Source organism: Trachemys scripta, chromosome 2, assembly GCF_013100865.1.
Source record: "Trachemys scripta elegans isolate TJP31775 chromosome 2, CAS_Tse_1.0, whole genome shotgun sequence".
NCBI classification, from domain to species: Eukaryota; Metazoa; Chordata; order Testudines; family Emydidae; genus Trachemys; species Trachemys scripta.
The window spans coordinates 225,903,824-225,918,716 of record NC_048299.1 but is presented as its reverse complement, the minus strand read 5'-3'; the positions used below and the strand labels follow the sequence as shown (position 1 = coordinate 225,918,716).

Below are 14,893 nucleotides of genomic sequence, written 5' to 3'. Positions count from 1 at the left end.
GGGGTGGGGAGCTGCCACAGGGCTGGGGGTGCAAGGTGGAAGTTTCGCCTAGGGCATGAAACTTCCTTGCACTGGTCCTGGGGACATATGAATCTTTAGCGCATCTGGCTCGTAAATATCTACAACAGTGCCATGAGAACACCTGTTATCACTTTCAGGTGACCTTGTAAACAAAAGTGGGCAGCATTATCTCCTGCAAATATAAACAAACTTGTTTGTCTGAGCGATTGGCTGAAGAAGAAGTAGGACTGAGTTGACTTGCAGCCTCTAAAATCTTACATTGTTTTATTTTTGAATGCAGTTTTTTGTACATAATTCTACATTTGTAAGTTCAACTTTCATGATAAAGAGATTTCATTATAGTACTAGTGTTAGGTGAATTGAAAAATACTATTTTGTTTTTTTACAGTGCAAACACTTGCAATAAAAAATGAAGTGAGCACTGTACGCTTTGTATTCTGTGTTGTAATTGAAATCAATATATTTGAAAATGTAGAAAACATCCAAAAATATTGAAATAAATGGTATTCTATTATTGTTTAACAGTGAGATTAATTGCAATTAATTTATTTAAACGCTTGACAGCCCTACTAAATATCTTTTAAAAATGTGGCATTTGTTGCTTTTTGGAGAAACTAAAGTGCCTTGTCTCCACTATGTTTTTACAGGGGGATAGCTAATGCATGGTAGTTATCTGATGCAAAACCACACTTTTTCTTAACACTAAGTACACAGACTGTAGTGCAGACTCAGATGTTAAATTATCCATTATTATTCATAGCTTGACAACTTTGATACTGATTGTGTTGTTAACACTGCTCCTTTGCCATCAGATGTATTAGTGTCTGAATGTCTGCAGCCCCACATTTGTGTGGGTGTCATGGAAAATCAGTTAAAGCATTTGAAAATAAAGGAATTAAGAGGCTTTCCCCCCATCAATTTCCTTTATTACCTTTGGCCTGACAAAATTTCAATAAATGGTTTAAGGAGAAATTTTTAGATGATCTTGCTCCTTCTTTTTGTCCTGCACTGGTCAGGATATCTTTCATGAGCAGGAGATTGAAGGCCTGCTGTGCACACACAGAATATTGGCCTATCTGTACATTGATCCTCACTATGAGTACAGTAATGCATACAAAGTCCCATTAGAATTAACCAATTGAGCCATGTATTTGGTGCTATAACTGTAAAGATTCCTCTTTGATCTCGGCCTCTACCTGCTTGCTAACCACACATGTTCTAAACCTTATCTTGTACTACTCATGTTCTCCCAGGAAAATGTAACTTATAAACACAGCATTTGTTATGTTTACATCTTTTTTGCATTATGATGGTAGTATTAATCAGTCCGTTATTGCGATACCCAAAAAGGTGTGCCACAGTATGATAAGCTGCAACAAAAGTGTTTTCAGCTCACTTAGAACATTGTGATGTTGTGTCTCAGCACACTTGCATTGTGCAGGGCTGATCACCTGACCCAGAAACATCCATAAATAGGGAGTGGCAGTTACTAGACATGCTCTGTATTTGTGAAGCTGTATAGGATGTTTTCATTGTAGGAAAGCTGCTTGGCAGGTCACTCCCTGTTTACTCACCTTATCGCTGAGGTAATCCGATCTCAAGAGGGTGAAATGTTTTAAATATATCTGCTGATGACAGCCCTGTGACATCAGTGACTGATCAGTGCAAAAGAATGCACGTGCACACTGTGAGGGATGGTTTTGCTGACAATACTGAGAAATATTTTGAAAAGGAGGAGGATGCTGAAAGTCTTATGAACATCTGAAGAAGCTGGGCATGTGTGTTGTATATTATGGCTGCATTATAGAATGATAGAAATGTAGGGCTGGAAAGGACCTTGAGAATCCAGCCCCTTGTGCTGAGGCAGTAGGAAGTAAACCTAGAGCATCCCTGACTGGTGTTTCCAACCTGTTAAAAACCTCCAATGATGGAGATGCCACAATCTCCCTTGGCAGCCTATTTTAGATATTAACTACCCTTATAATTAGTTTTTTCCTAATATCTAACCTAAATCTCCCTTGCTGCAGATTAAACTCATTATTTCTTGTCTGATCTTCAGTGGACATGGAGAACAATTGTTCGCAGTCTTCTTTATAAAAACCCTTACCATGTTTGAAAACTGTTAACAGGTTCCACTTCAATCTTCTTTTCTCAAGACTAAACATGCCCAGTTTTTAATCTTTCCTCATAGATTGGGGTTTTTTGTTGTTGTTTTTTTAACCTTTTATCCAGAGTGATTCACGAATAAGAGAAGAGGAGGGTTAGGCTATGCATATCTTGCTTGCTGGGCCCGATCTGGGCAGATGTTCTCAGAGGCTGTGTACTGGATCGGGTCCCATTCAGAATCTGACTGGAGGAGGAGGAGGTGGTGGTGGACACAGTACCATCATCTTCCTTATAACTTCTAGATCAGTAGTTAGAGAACTTGCCTGAAGACTCAGGTTCAATTCCAGGATTTGAACAGGGGTTTCCCACATTCCAGGTATGTGCTGTAACCATTGGTCTAGAAGTACAAGGTGGGCTCCTCCTCCAGCTGTTTTGTGTGGAGTTAGGCACCTGTCTAGCTCATTCTCTCAAGAAACAGGTTAGGCACTTAAGCCACCTAACTCCAGGAGAGGGATTCTCATTCGTGGATGACCAGGCAGAGCTAGGTGTCTATTTGCAGTGGGGACTTAGGCTCTGAAGGGGGTAAGGGGGTGGAGTTTAGCACCCTCTGGTCAGCATCTCCCATTGGCTGTCTTAGGCAGCTTCCTACCTAGTAAGCAGGCTTTTGAGATTCCACTCTCAGGTGCCTCTCTCTCCCCACTCATTGTATAGGGGGTTAGGCACCTAACTCAGGATTTGTGAATTGCAGTGGTGTTCATGTGACTTTCTTGGTGCCTGAAAACTAGGTGGTGTGATTCCGAGTGTTCAGTGCTTAAGTCCCTTTGTGAATCTAGCACCTAGGTCTTTTCCTCACTGCTAAAAAAGATTATTTTGTTTAACAAGGGGTAACTGAGGGAAAAGCTCAGTAAGGAGAAAGCACTCAGTTTTAGCAGTGAGGAAAAGGCCTGAGAAAATGTCTTTGGAAGACAATCCGAGGGCAATATACTCATGTTTGTGCCAAAGCAGCGAAATGAAAATTTTGTTTTGAAAACTTGATCAATATGTGTAAGAGTGATGATGGAGGAGAGTCTGTATAAGGAAGAATGGTAGATTTTCTGCCTAATAACTTTTGTTAAAAAGGTATTCATAAGTATTTCAAATACCTTTTTACAATTCTTTACACTAGTTTCAGTGTTTTGTATATATTAGATGTTTAATTACTGTAGGTCATGCGGTTTCTAATCTATAATAGAAAAAGACGAATAAAGAAAAAACAATACTTTTCTTTACGGTTTTACATACAGTAGCCGTGCAGTTTAACTCTGTAAAATGCTCTTGCAAATGACAAAAATACCTTTATGTATGTCCAAATTTAAAATATACATTTTAAAATGGTAGTAAATTGTGACTGGGTTGCCCTGAAACATCAGAGTTTGCTACCTCTGGAACAGAGGATGAGGAAAGGCAGAGGCAGCAAATTGTGGCAGGGCAACAAAAAGAAGACCTAGATTTAGTAATTGCTACTGGTAACAAATTGTGACGGTAGCAGTTGGTAGCATTACATCCCATGCTGTGTTCCACTGTCCTTGCCTCTGGGCCCCTGTGTGTGTGTGGGAGGAGTTACCTCTCCCATGTTCACTCAGCCACCTTCGCCCCAATGTATGTGGAAGGGTCTGATAGGGGGTTGGTATCTAGTTCCTTCCCCCCTGCATGGAGGACCCAAGTGTGTGTGTTTAAACCCTACTCCACCCATTCCCTAGGGGACCCTGTGAGCTAATGTAGATCCCCCTCGTACCCCTGCTTTCCAGAGAATCCTGTGTGAGGTGTAATTAGAGCCTGGTCTTTATGTGCCCCACTACTCATGGGCCTGAATATTTCTCCCTAGCATAGAAATCACATGCTTCTCTTTACAGAGAAGGGTAAGTGCATTTATAAGTTCAGCTCACTCCTACCATAAGCAAGAAGCCTGCTTAAGGATATTGGAGTCTTAGAATTTTGTTTAAAAATCAACAAGATTGCTAGCCAGCACCAAGTAATAATGATAGCAGATGCTCAGCATGTTAATATATTTACCTTTATCCATAGTATGCATACAAATGCCCCTCTATATACATGCAATTCAGCTATTAAAAAGTTCTACTTGCCAAAGGTGAATTCTTTATTCACCATTCCAAAAAAAAAAAAAGTATCCTTATCTTTTGGATTTTTTGTCTTTTCTTTCTGGTAAGGGGCAGGCAAATAGATTTTTATTCTGGGCTAGCAAAATTTCATGACATTTTGAGGTTTGGCTCTAGCTACACAAATATGTCGAGAGCTGTAGCAATACAGTATTGCCCAAGTAGAGAAACAGTCAGAGATTTTCCTCATCTGAGGGTAGTCTGCCCAAATGAAGGAACTGTTTTTACCTGAAAATTGTTTTGCGTTTGTTTTTTTGTTACTACTGTCTCTGAAGACTGTCATCATTTGTTTTATCTTTGAATTTTTATCTGCTGAACTCCTTATATAAAATCAGCTCTAGCTTCGTGGTTGTTTCCAACTTGATGGCAGAGGTGGGAAACATATTGAGAGGCAATCCCAACGGTTTTGAAGGATTGCTGGTCTGCTGCATTGGCCAACTTTTTTTTTTTAAGTGTCCATGTTTGACATCATAGATGATGTCAGAGCTGGTGCTAGGCATAAGCAGACTAAGCAATTGCTTAGGGCCCCAAGCAGCTCCAGGGGACCCCTATTCACTTTTTTTTAGTATGTGTTGTGCAGGGGTGGGGGGAAATCTTACTGCTTAGGGGCCTCAATGGGCTAGCACCACCTCTGGATAATGTCAGATTGAGCTAGGATTGCCAATTCTGATGGGACATATTCCTGGAGGTTTCATCACATGACATAATATTTAACTGAATATTAATCTTTAATTCCTGGAGATTCCAGGACAATCCTGGAGGGTTGGCAACCCTAGGCTGAGCCTATTGTCCTCAAGGATTTTCTGTTGTCTTCTTATGTGCACATAGCTGTGTAGATTTTCATGACCAATCTGAATGGCAAGCAGTCGGTCACTTGACCAAAATTAGATTGTGCTATTGCCCGACTTGCACAGCTTTTGGCTGATGGACTACAGTGAAGGTATCGCACACGGGGAATGCATATATATATAATACAAGGTACTGACACCCTTCCCCACTCCCATTCCCGTTGAGTGGATTGTAGGGGTTAATTCCACAATATTCCTTATATTAGTGGGTGAGCAGAGAGAAGAGGAAACTTGGCCAAAGATACTGTGGTAAATTACTGTTTATGAAGAGTGCCATGGTGTCTTTAATGTTAATGCTGCCAATCTCGGTGATGTAAGGTATCATTCACAAGCCCTTATAAAGAGAGTCAAACCACAGAAATGTTTAGAAGAGAACTTTTTTTTTTAACAAAATAAGTATCTTCTCTCCAATCTCATAAATATTTAAATAAGTGAGTTATTTATTAATGTGGGGTGAAACGTGGCCTAATCATCTTGTGGATTATACTATTTATTATTGTGGTTGCTTGTTCACTTCAAGTAAAAACCTTGAGGAACCCTCAACTTCCTGTTTTCTGAAGCTTTAGGTTAGACTTTGCCTTTATTTGTCAAAGAAAGGAATCTGTATAGTCCTAATGTTGCATGACTGCCTTTGTACTCTATGAAGGCCCTTTTGTAAAAAGGCAATTTGTAAATCCCTTTGGGTTCGTTAGTACACTGTGCTGCCATCTTTAGTGCCTGAAACTCAGGTATTTGAGGAAGGAGTGGTTGGTGGGTTTTTTTTTTTTTTTATAAGCATGATGCTGATGGATAAAAGAATGTAGTTGGAAGCCAAAGCTGTTAAACATAGAGCCATGATATATAAGGAGAAAATGGTCAAAGATCAGTTGCACACAGGAAAGTGACAGGTCGCTAGGATTTGTCCAGATCTAATGTAGCATACTAATTACCCTAATCCTATAGACTCAAAAGGGTGTTATTAAAGAATAGTGTTTATATTTTTATCACTACTTGCGATGCAGAGTGTGCTTTATAAACAGGCTGTGAAGTTCTATGGAGAAAGGTAAATTTAAACTGTCTATAGTCTATATTCACAACTTGCCCCCAACTTTAAAATAAAACGGAACAGGCTCTGCTCCATCTGCAGTGAGCACAAGTTACTCTGCAGCAATAACAAAGTCATTTAGAAAGACAGCTGCTACTACAATGCCCACTGTCTTCTGCTCTTTTCATTTGTTGATGATGTCACTGGCTTATTGACAGAAGCTGTGGTACTGCGCTAAACTGGAGCACTTGCAAGAATCCTAGATGAGAATTCCTGAGACTACAGGGGTTGCTCAAATCTGAGCCAGGAGGAAACTCTGTTCATTCCTTTTTTAAAATCAGTGTTTGCTAAATTGAAATAAAAAACAAATTCTCTTTATTTTCTGAGGAAAAGATTGTGCATTGAATAATGAAAAGGGTGGTTGGATCAAACTCATGTTTGTCATGTTATTTTTTACTTAATGCTTTCACTGTCATTGGTTTCTCAAAACAATAACATAAAAATACAATCAAGTCTCAGTGTAGTATTTGCAGAATTCTGTGCATTTCTCTCTTCACTTCGCTATTTTCAATACTCCTGATCAGACATGCCAAACCCGTGAAAAAAATGCAGAAATTGGGCTTGTTTTTGGCTTAATTGGCTTGTGAGTTGCTTGTTGGCTAGTTTTTTGGCTTGTAGCTTGTTTGGCTTGTAGCTTGTTGTATAGCTTGTTGCTTCTTTTTTTTTGATCGGCTCTTGGCAAGCAGGGACAAGTGGGGCAGAGAGTCAGGGGTACACAGCTGGCCCAGCATAGTCCCAGACTGCATGCCAAGGGGATCTAGTTACATAGTGTTGGGGTTCTTAGGGATTGCCTTGATTGGGCCTTGTTTTGAAATGTGATTAGCTTGATTTTTGGCTTATTGTGAAAGTCGGGGTGCTTATTTACCGCGTGAAAGTTGGCAACTGTGCTCCTGTTGGCAGATAGTAAGTCCCCTAATGCATAGCTGGGGGATGGAGAGAGGGAGAAAACTCTTGAGCATATGGAGACATCCAGAAAAAGATGTGCATCGTCAGCTGTGATTCCATTGTGTGCTTGCAGACACGATCTGAGCATTTCTCTTCTTGGGAATTGCAGTCTTACAGAAGAATTCTTTGGCTTTTAGATGTCAAGATAATGAAGCTTAGGGTAGCAAATAGCTTGCAGATTTAACAGTGGATAATACAATTATCAGAACACTTGCTGTGCATTAAAACAGTATTTTTAGCAGATGTAAATAATATCTTAGCAAGTGGTAAAATGGAGTACAGTGTGGATAAAAGATAATTCATATTTGTTTCAACAGTAGGTGTATTTTATTAGCTGTCTACTCATTTCACTACAGTTAATGGTTTGTCAGCACTATTTCCATTGCACAAATACACCCTATATTTAATGATTCAGTAGCTTAGCTGTTTACAATCACATCAGGCAAAAATGTGACATGTAAAATGACATCCTATGTAGTTTGAGAAATTTGGTGTGCGGGATTAAAAAAAAATGCAGGTTTTTAGCTGTTGTCCGTTTCCAGGCAGTCTTGGGCAGTTTTTGCAAGGTCAAAAAGAATTAATTTGAGGAAGTTAATCCTTTATGGACCAAGGGCTGGATCCCTGCAAATACTTACTATCCAATGTTACTCCCATGAGTATTCTCACTCAAGTCATTTTGTTGGTTGTTATATTATTATTATTATTTATTTATTATGAGATAGTGGAGAGCTTGAAAAATAGCTATTGAATATGCACAGATCCTAGCATGTATAATTTTTGTTCACAGCTATGACTTTTTTTTCAGTTTATTTTTTAATATACTAGATGCCATTAGAATTAGGACTTTAAAAAATCTATTTTTAAGAGTTTTATGTAAGTAATTTTGGCACAAATTCCTTTGAAAAATGCATTATTGATTTTTTTTTAAAGCTTAAAATAAATTAATTTAAATGTTTAAAGCCACATAACATACTAACATTACACCATTTTTTTCCTTTAGAAATAAAATGATACAACTGCATGACCGTCTTGAATTTTCTTAAATGACTTCTATAACAAAATCTTTTATTAGTATAATCACTAGCTGATCTTACTTTTATTTTGTTCTCATTTTGGCAATTATGAGTGACAGAAAATGTTACTATTTCTTAAGTGAACTCAGACAATTTTTGTTCTGAAAAGCCTTTTTATGTGTATTTTTAGATTAAAAACATAACTTCTGCAGTGCCGAATTATATTTTTTGTATATTATTAAACTTGTTCTCTGGAACAGATAATTTATATTGTGCTAAAATAATACTCCAAAATATTAAATCTATATTTATATATAAATGAAACGGAAAGAGTTTAAAGATCATAAATCAAGGGGCAAATCAGTATTAAAGATACTGATTTATTCATAAGTCCTACATAGTACAGATGACATGATCCTCTATTAGGGAGCTTTAGAACATTGTGTGAATTTACATATCTTATGAGCAGTAATTTATTTATTTAGCGTTTGCGTATTCAATAGCGATAAGACTCAGAATGCGGGCCCGATGGTATGGAAACCATGGGATTGCACATTCTTCGGGTTACAATATCTAGATGCGTGTGGATGGACAAAGAACAGTGTGAACCCTGAAGAAAAATAATTTACACTGCACCAAACTGAAAATTTAAAGATAAGTAGCACACAGAGCCTTTTCACCTTTAAGTTGCTGGATAGAATACATCCCTATGTGTTGGGGACTGAAATTCGTTATTTTGATGATTCTTTATTGAATGTAAAATGTTGTTGCTCTTGGTGGGATTTCGACTGGGAATATCACAGTTGGCACTCTTAGCGACTGGTTCAGTGGGGAAGTCCAGGATTGAAGAATGTTTATGGCAGGGGTAGGCAACCTATGGCACAGGTGCCGAAGGCGGCACGCGAGCTGATTTTCAGTGGCACTCACGCTGCCCGGGTCCTGGCCACCAGTCTGCGGGGGCTCTGCATTTTAATTTAATTTTAAATGAAGCTTCTTAAACATTTTAAAAATCTTACTTACTTTACATACAACAATAGTTTAGTTATATATTCTAGACTTCTAGAAAGAGACCTTCTAAAAACGTTAAAATGTATTACTGGCACGCGAAACCTTAAATCAGAGTGAATAAATGAAGACTCAGCACACCACTTCTGAAAGGTTGCAGACCCCTGGTTTATGGAGACTGAAATAATTTCTTGCTTATTAGGAATTAAGGCATATGTTATGGTCGCTCGCACATCTGAACATGCTGTATTTCTGCTGTGTGTGAATATGGGACTTAGTATTTTAGTTCTGTCAATATGGCACTTCTAGTGTGTACTACATATTAATTTTAAACACGCCCACAAAAAGCAGTTTAGTGTGTCAGTTGTCTATTGCCTACTAATGATATTGGAGGTACTTGTTTTTAAATCAAATGTTCTTAGAGAGAATCTTGGTCTGCAGATAAGTTTAATAACGTATTTTTCCACTAACTTTTTGTCATGGATGTTCTCACTAGCTAATGGATTCATCGTTATGACAACAGCACGATGAGGTAAAAGTGGGCCTGTGAAGAGAAAAGCTCTTTTAAAAAAATGTTTCAAGAGGATGTATTCTTAGTACTCATGGAAGTGAGAGACTGACAATACTGTCTAGTTTAATGGGAGACACGTGCAAGCTTGTCTACACAACTCTCCCGTTTTTGCCCTGTAGCACCTCTGTTATTTCTGTCTTTGGGCCTCTCACCAGAAATTTCAAGACATACTGACTGAGTGCTTATGTTATACAGATATGTCCACAAATATGTGCATGTAGACCATCAAAATCATTTTATTTGTTACACTTGATGCACAAAATTAAACTTGCGTCTTTAGAGATGAAAGGCTAGCTCACCTGTTATTTTCATATCAGAGTCTCCAGCACAAATTCTCTGACAAGGAAAAGGTTATGAGAATGCTATAGGTAAACAGACTTTTTTAAAATTTATTTCAAGACTTTTTGAAAGTGTTCTCCAGTATGAAAGTTCATTTTAACTCAATCTTTTTTCTTGTAACTATTAAAGTCAGGACTATAATATTTTAATTTTTTAGTGCCAAAATGTTAGGATTTTTTTTTTTTGAGGGCTGACCTATTGATTCTTTAATTATTGTAAAGATACTGTAGCTCTAATTACATAGTTATATGCTCATGTTGCAAGAGTCTGAAGACTAAATGTATATTACCAAAGATAGAAATACTTAATTCACTTCTCTTGCCCACTCAAGATGGGGATCTCTTCTGTGTGCATCTCTGAGAGGGATAGTCATTCACTGTCTTGTTCTCAATTAAGCAGTAGTACACAGAAGTTTGATGATAATTGTTTAACTGGTGGGTCACTGGGGGAAAATGCACCTTCAGCACTGCCATATGTACTTGGTGTGTAATGATGTTCCATTGTGATTGCATTGTGCATGGAAGGGATATTGCAGCTTGAGTGGAAGAGTTGTTCAAAATGATAAAAATGTGTAATATTAGCTACACCTGGGATATATCAGCTATGTTTTGTTTTCCTGTTTAGCTTTAAAAAGGTTTCCCTGGGATAACGAGATGTCCTACCGAGTCCCTCTGCCCAGTCATGGTATCTTTCACCTCAAGTTCAAATACAGCCCTGGCTAATGACTGAAAGTTTACCACTGTTCTTAGACTGTAAGGTCTTCAGGGCAGATGCTGTCTATTCATGTGTTTCGTACAGTACCTAGCCTGTCTTCTTCTTCTGTGTCTGTACAGCATCTAGCACTGTGGGAGCCTGGTCCATGACAGGGGCTCTAGGCTGCTATAATATACACGTAATAATAGCACAAATGGGCCCTGATCCTGATTGTTGCCTTTGAGAACTACCGTAATACAAACACTGAATTCGAATTTAAGAGCTGATGAGTCACCTGTTCGATATGAATTGGGTGGTTTCCATCTGGTTTTCTTGAGACGAGTTTCTGCGTCCCAAGAACCATCACCACAATTGACAGTGGCATCTTTGTTTGCAATTCAGTATCTAAGTCAAGGAATGGATGTGCAAAGATGCTAAACTTTCCTCTCCCTCTGAGAAATTGTTTCTCCTCAACAACCTATGTTGCAGTTGAGACACATTGGGAGGTGAGTTGGTGCGAATATGTTCATACAGTACCTATTCTCTGGCCAACAAGAGAATTTCAGGCTCCACGCCTAGCTGACACTTTTCATTAAAATTAACTAATTCCATATTTTTTCAATTATCTTGAATGCCCCAATTACATTTCTGTTCTGGAGCACAAGCTTAAGTGACTAGTTTCTACAAAATTTAAGTTGTGACGATAACCTTCCCATTGTGAGCCTTTCCATCAAGTGTTGTTGTAGTCTTCAGACAGACAGCTCCCATACCTCTGCTATTTCTCATAACTTTGCAAAGTGGGACAGATTGAATTTAATAAATACTGGTCAGTTCCACTGCTGCTATTTGGAACCACATGGGCTGCAGTGAAGTTGTCAAGAATCAGGTTAATTTCACTTTGCTATGAAGAGCAGAAGAAGATGGTTCTGGATCTATTCAAAAAAGAGAAGATGACCCAAAAATGACTTTGGAGGAGGAGAGTAATGGAGAACATTCCCTTGTATTCCCCCCACCCACACCTTGTAGCAGCCAGGAAGCTGGGAAGAGAGTTAGAGTAGCAGATATCATCCCCTACAAAAATCAGGAGACTGACTGGTGATCGTGTTCAAGGGAAGGTGGAGAAGACATCCTCCTCTACCTACACCATCCTTCTGGCTACAGAGAGAACCTTCAGATGAAATACTTCTATGAAAAATGGAGTTTCCCAGCTAGGTTTTAGGGACAGCATCCAGCACTCTCTTCCGCTTTCTCAGTGGTTGATGACTGGAGCTGTAGTAGTGTCCCTGGACCTGCCTCATTAGGGACAGACTAAACTTTGCTATCTGCCTCTGGCTTGTAGCCGTCTAATAATATTTTTCAAATGATTAAAGTCATTTTATCTTTGCACCAATCTTCTGAACCATCTCTTCTCCTAGTTGTATTAGTTGTCACTGTAAAACAGGGTTATAGATAATTAAATCAAACCAAAGTCGTTACTCAAGCAGGAATGAAGACAAACTTAAAGTACCACATATTTGTGTTCTCTAGTACCAACATGCTTTTTAAATGCTGTAGTGAAAATATATGTATCCAAAACACCTACCAAATTAATTGCAGTGCATGTAAACGTATTGTCCAGATTGTCATCTATTCCTTGGTGATAGCTTCTAAGAATGGCCAATTACTGGGTGATATACCACTTGTGAGTGTAAAAAGTTTAAAAAGTTAAAAGTTTATTTTTAAAAGGTGAATAGGACCATCATCAAGAATGTAATTCTTCCCATGGTCTAAATACCATTTTTCTCAAAGCACTTTTTTTTTTTTTGGTTGGTTGGTTGCTTTTTGGGGGGGGCGCCTTACATAAGTCTAAGAATATAGGTGTGCAGCTTTAATTCATACTTCTTTTTTTTTTGTCAATCAGAATGAGAAGTAAGGGTAGTATTGGTGTGGTGTAAATGCTTCTTTGGTAGTTTGTTTGGTGTGTAGAAATGCCATTTGGCCCTCAAACAGAATCTGTTTATAAAGGTTATGTGGCTGATAGAGTGAAGTTAATAAAAAACGGTTACCTTTCTGTAACTGTTTTTCAAGATATGTTGCTTATGTCCATTCCATTGTAGGTGTGTGTGCTCACTACATGCACCAATGCCAGAAGGAGGTTTGGGTGCAGGAGTCTACCATGATCCTGTGAGAGTAGCTCCGGGCGGCTGGGAAGTGGACACGGGACTGCAATGGCCAGGTCTATGAGCATGCTGAACCAATGCTGACGAGGCCATGCTGGGGCAATCATAATGACCCATGCCTTGTCCCTCTTGATTTTCGAGAGGACTTTGTTGATAAGCGGAATTGGCGGGAAGGCATACATCAGGTCTCCTGACCAAAACAGGAGAAAAGCATCAGATAGTGAGCCTCTGCTGAGGCCTTGGAGGGAACAAAACTGATTACGCTTTAGTAGTGAATTTGTTGTATATAGTTGTTAGACACAGTAGAGACAGAAAAGCTTGCCAAAGCAAGGAGATGTCCCAGCACCGTCACTGGCGGTAAAGGAACTGAGGGAGGTGGAAGCTGGCAGCGCCCCTTATACTGGCACATATGTGTGCCACTCCAGAGGTTCATTAGTAATCTCGGTGGACTCCAGGGAGATTACTGATGAGCCCAGGATGCTGAGTAACACATACCGCCTCCTCAGCCGCCCCGGAACCTGCATGGAGCATAGCAATAGCTCAGGTTCTTCTTCCGGAAGAGAGAAGAAGAAAAGAGCTTTTGAATTTTCGCAGGGTGGCTTGGGGTCTGCGGAGGTGAGGTGCGGCTACGGGGACTCCAGCCAGCCTGGGGCTCCTCTGAGCAGGTTGTGGCTCGGGGCTCTGGCTGGCCTAGGGCTCCTCTGGTCCCAGGGCGGGGAAGGGGAGGGAGAGGCAGGGGGTCCCGGGACTCTCCCCATGGAGGGGAGAGGGGGTTTCAGGGCTCAGGCTGCGGGGGGCATGGCAGGGGGCCTCGGGGCTCCAGCCATGGGAGGGGGAAGGGGGTCTTGGGGCTCTGGCTGCGGGAGGTGGGGGTGGGGTGTGGGAGTGGAAGAGGCGGAGCCGGGGTTTAGCCTTCCCAAAGTGGGGCTCCATCTGCTGCCCATAGACATGAGCAAGTACTCCAAGAAGAATATTGCACCTCCTTTTCTCTGAAAGACTGGGCACTGCTTTGGTACAGAAATGCTTGTCCTCTGTTCTCCTGGAATCTAAAGGCTACTGCAAATGCATATTTTTTCATTGGTTGGCTAACTGTAATGCTTCCGTCACTCAGGCCAGAAATGTTTGCTTTAAAGTGGACTTTGAAGAGTGGAGAATAACTGAGTTTACTGAATGTGGATATAATTTTCATGAAGTTTAAGTTTTTAATATTGACTCAAGGCTTTTTTATAATAGTTCCTATTTTTAGAGATTTAGACACTAAGTTTGTTTAAAAAGCAAATCAGACCAACAAATAAAGGAAGCAGTAGCTGTCATGGAGATTTTCTACACTGATTTGGTAAACTCTGCTTCAGGTTCTGATTTTTAAGAAAGGATTAGAGTTCTGATATATGTGAGGAACAGCTAGTTGAGAATTTTGGTTATCCTGGACTTATTTTCACAGAAAATAAAGTACACAGGATTCAAATTAATTTTAACCTATTAGTTGCTGTCACCATGGGTTTGCATGCAGTCAGCAGTAATTCCTGTAAAGGGAATGGTTTGTGTATATGGAGTAATTCAGACAGCTGCACAGGTTTATACGATGATCTCTGAACCAGATATTATACTGCAAAGTTTATAAAGTTCACTTTTTCAGTTAATGATCACTATATTATGTTAAACATACTGTAATAATGTAATTTCAGTTTCTCTATTCAAAAAGACTAACATTTCTCTTTTACTTTTGTTTATAGCACACTTGAGATGTATCTGAGTACTGAAGTTCACACACACACACATGACCTACAGAACTGATTTGACTGCCTCACTGAGTCTTGGTAAGTTATCTATGAACTATATACATTTAAATACTGTTGTTACAGTTATAGCTCCTTCAGTAGAGAATTTGATGATCAAGTAATGAATTTTTATATGAATATTTAGGGCACAGACATAAAAACACCTGTCTTAAAT

The 14,893-nt window shown here is 39.4% G+C and overlaps 1 protein-coding gene across 5 annotated transcripts in view; it reads left to right on the top strand.

The window, feature by feature from the left end:
* The window catches only part of NCOA2 (nuclear receptor coactivator 2), a 279,877-nt gene that overhangs the window by 4,506 nt on the left and 260,478 nt on the right, over positions 1 to 14,893 (top strand). For all 5 annotated transcript variants that reach the window (XM_034763070.1, XM_034763072.1, XM_034763068.1 and 2 more), the window contains exon 2: positions 14,674 to 14,757. The gene's annotated coding sequence lies outside the window, so the exon portion shown is untranslated. The remainder of the gene's footprint in view (positions 1 to 14,673; positions 14,758 to 14,893) is intronic.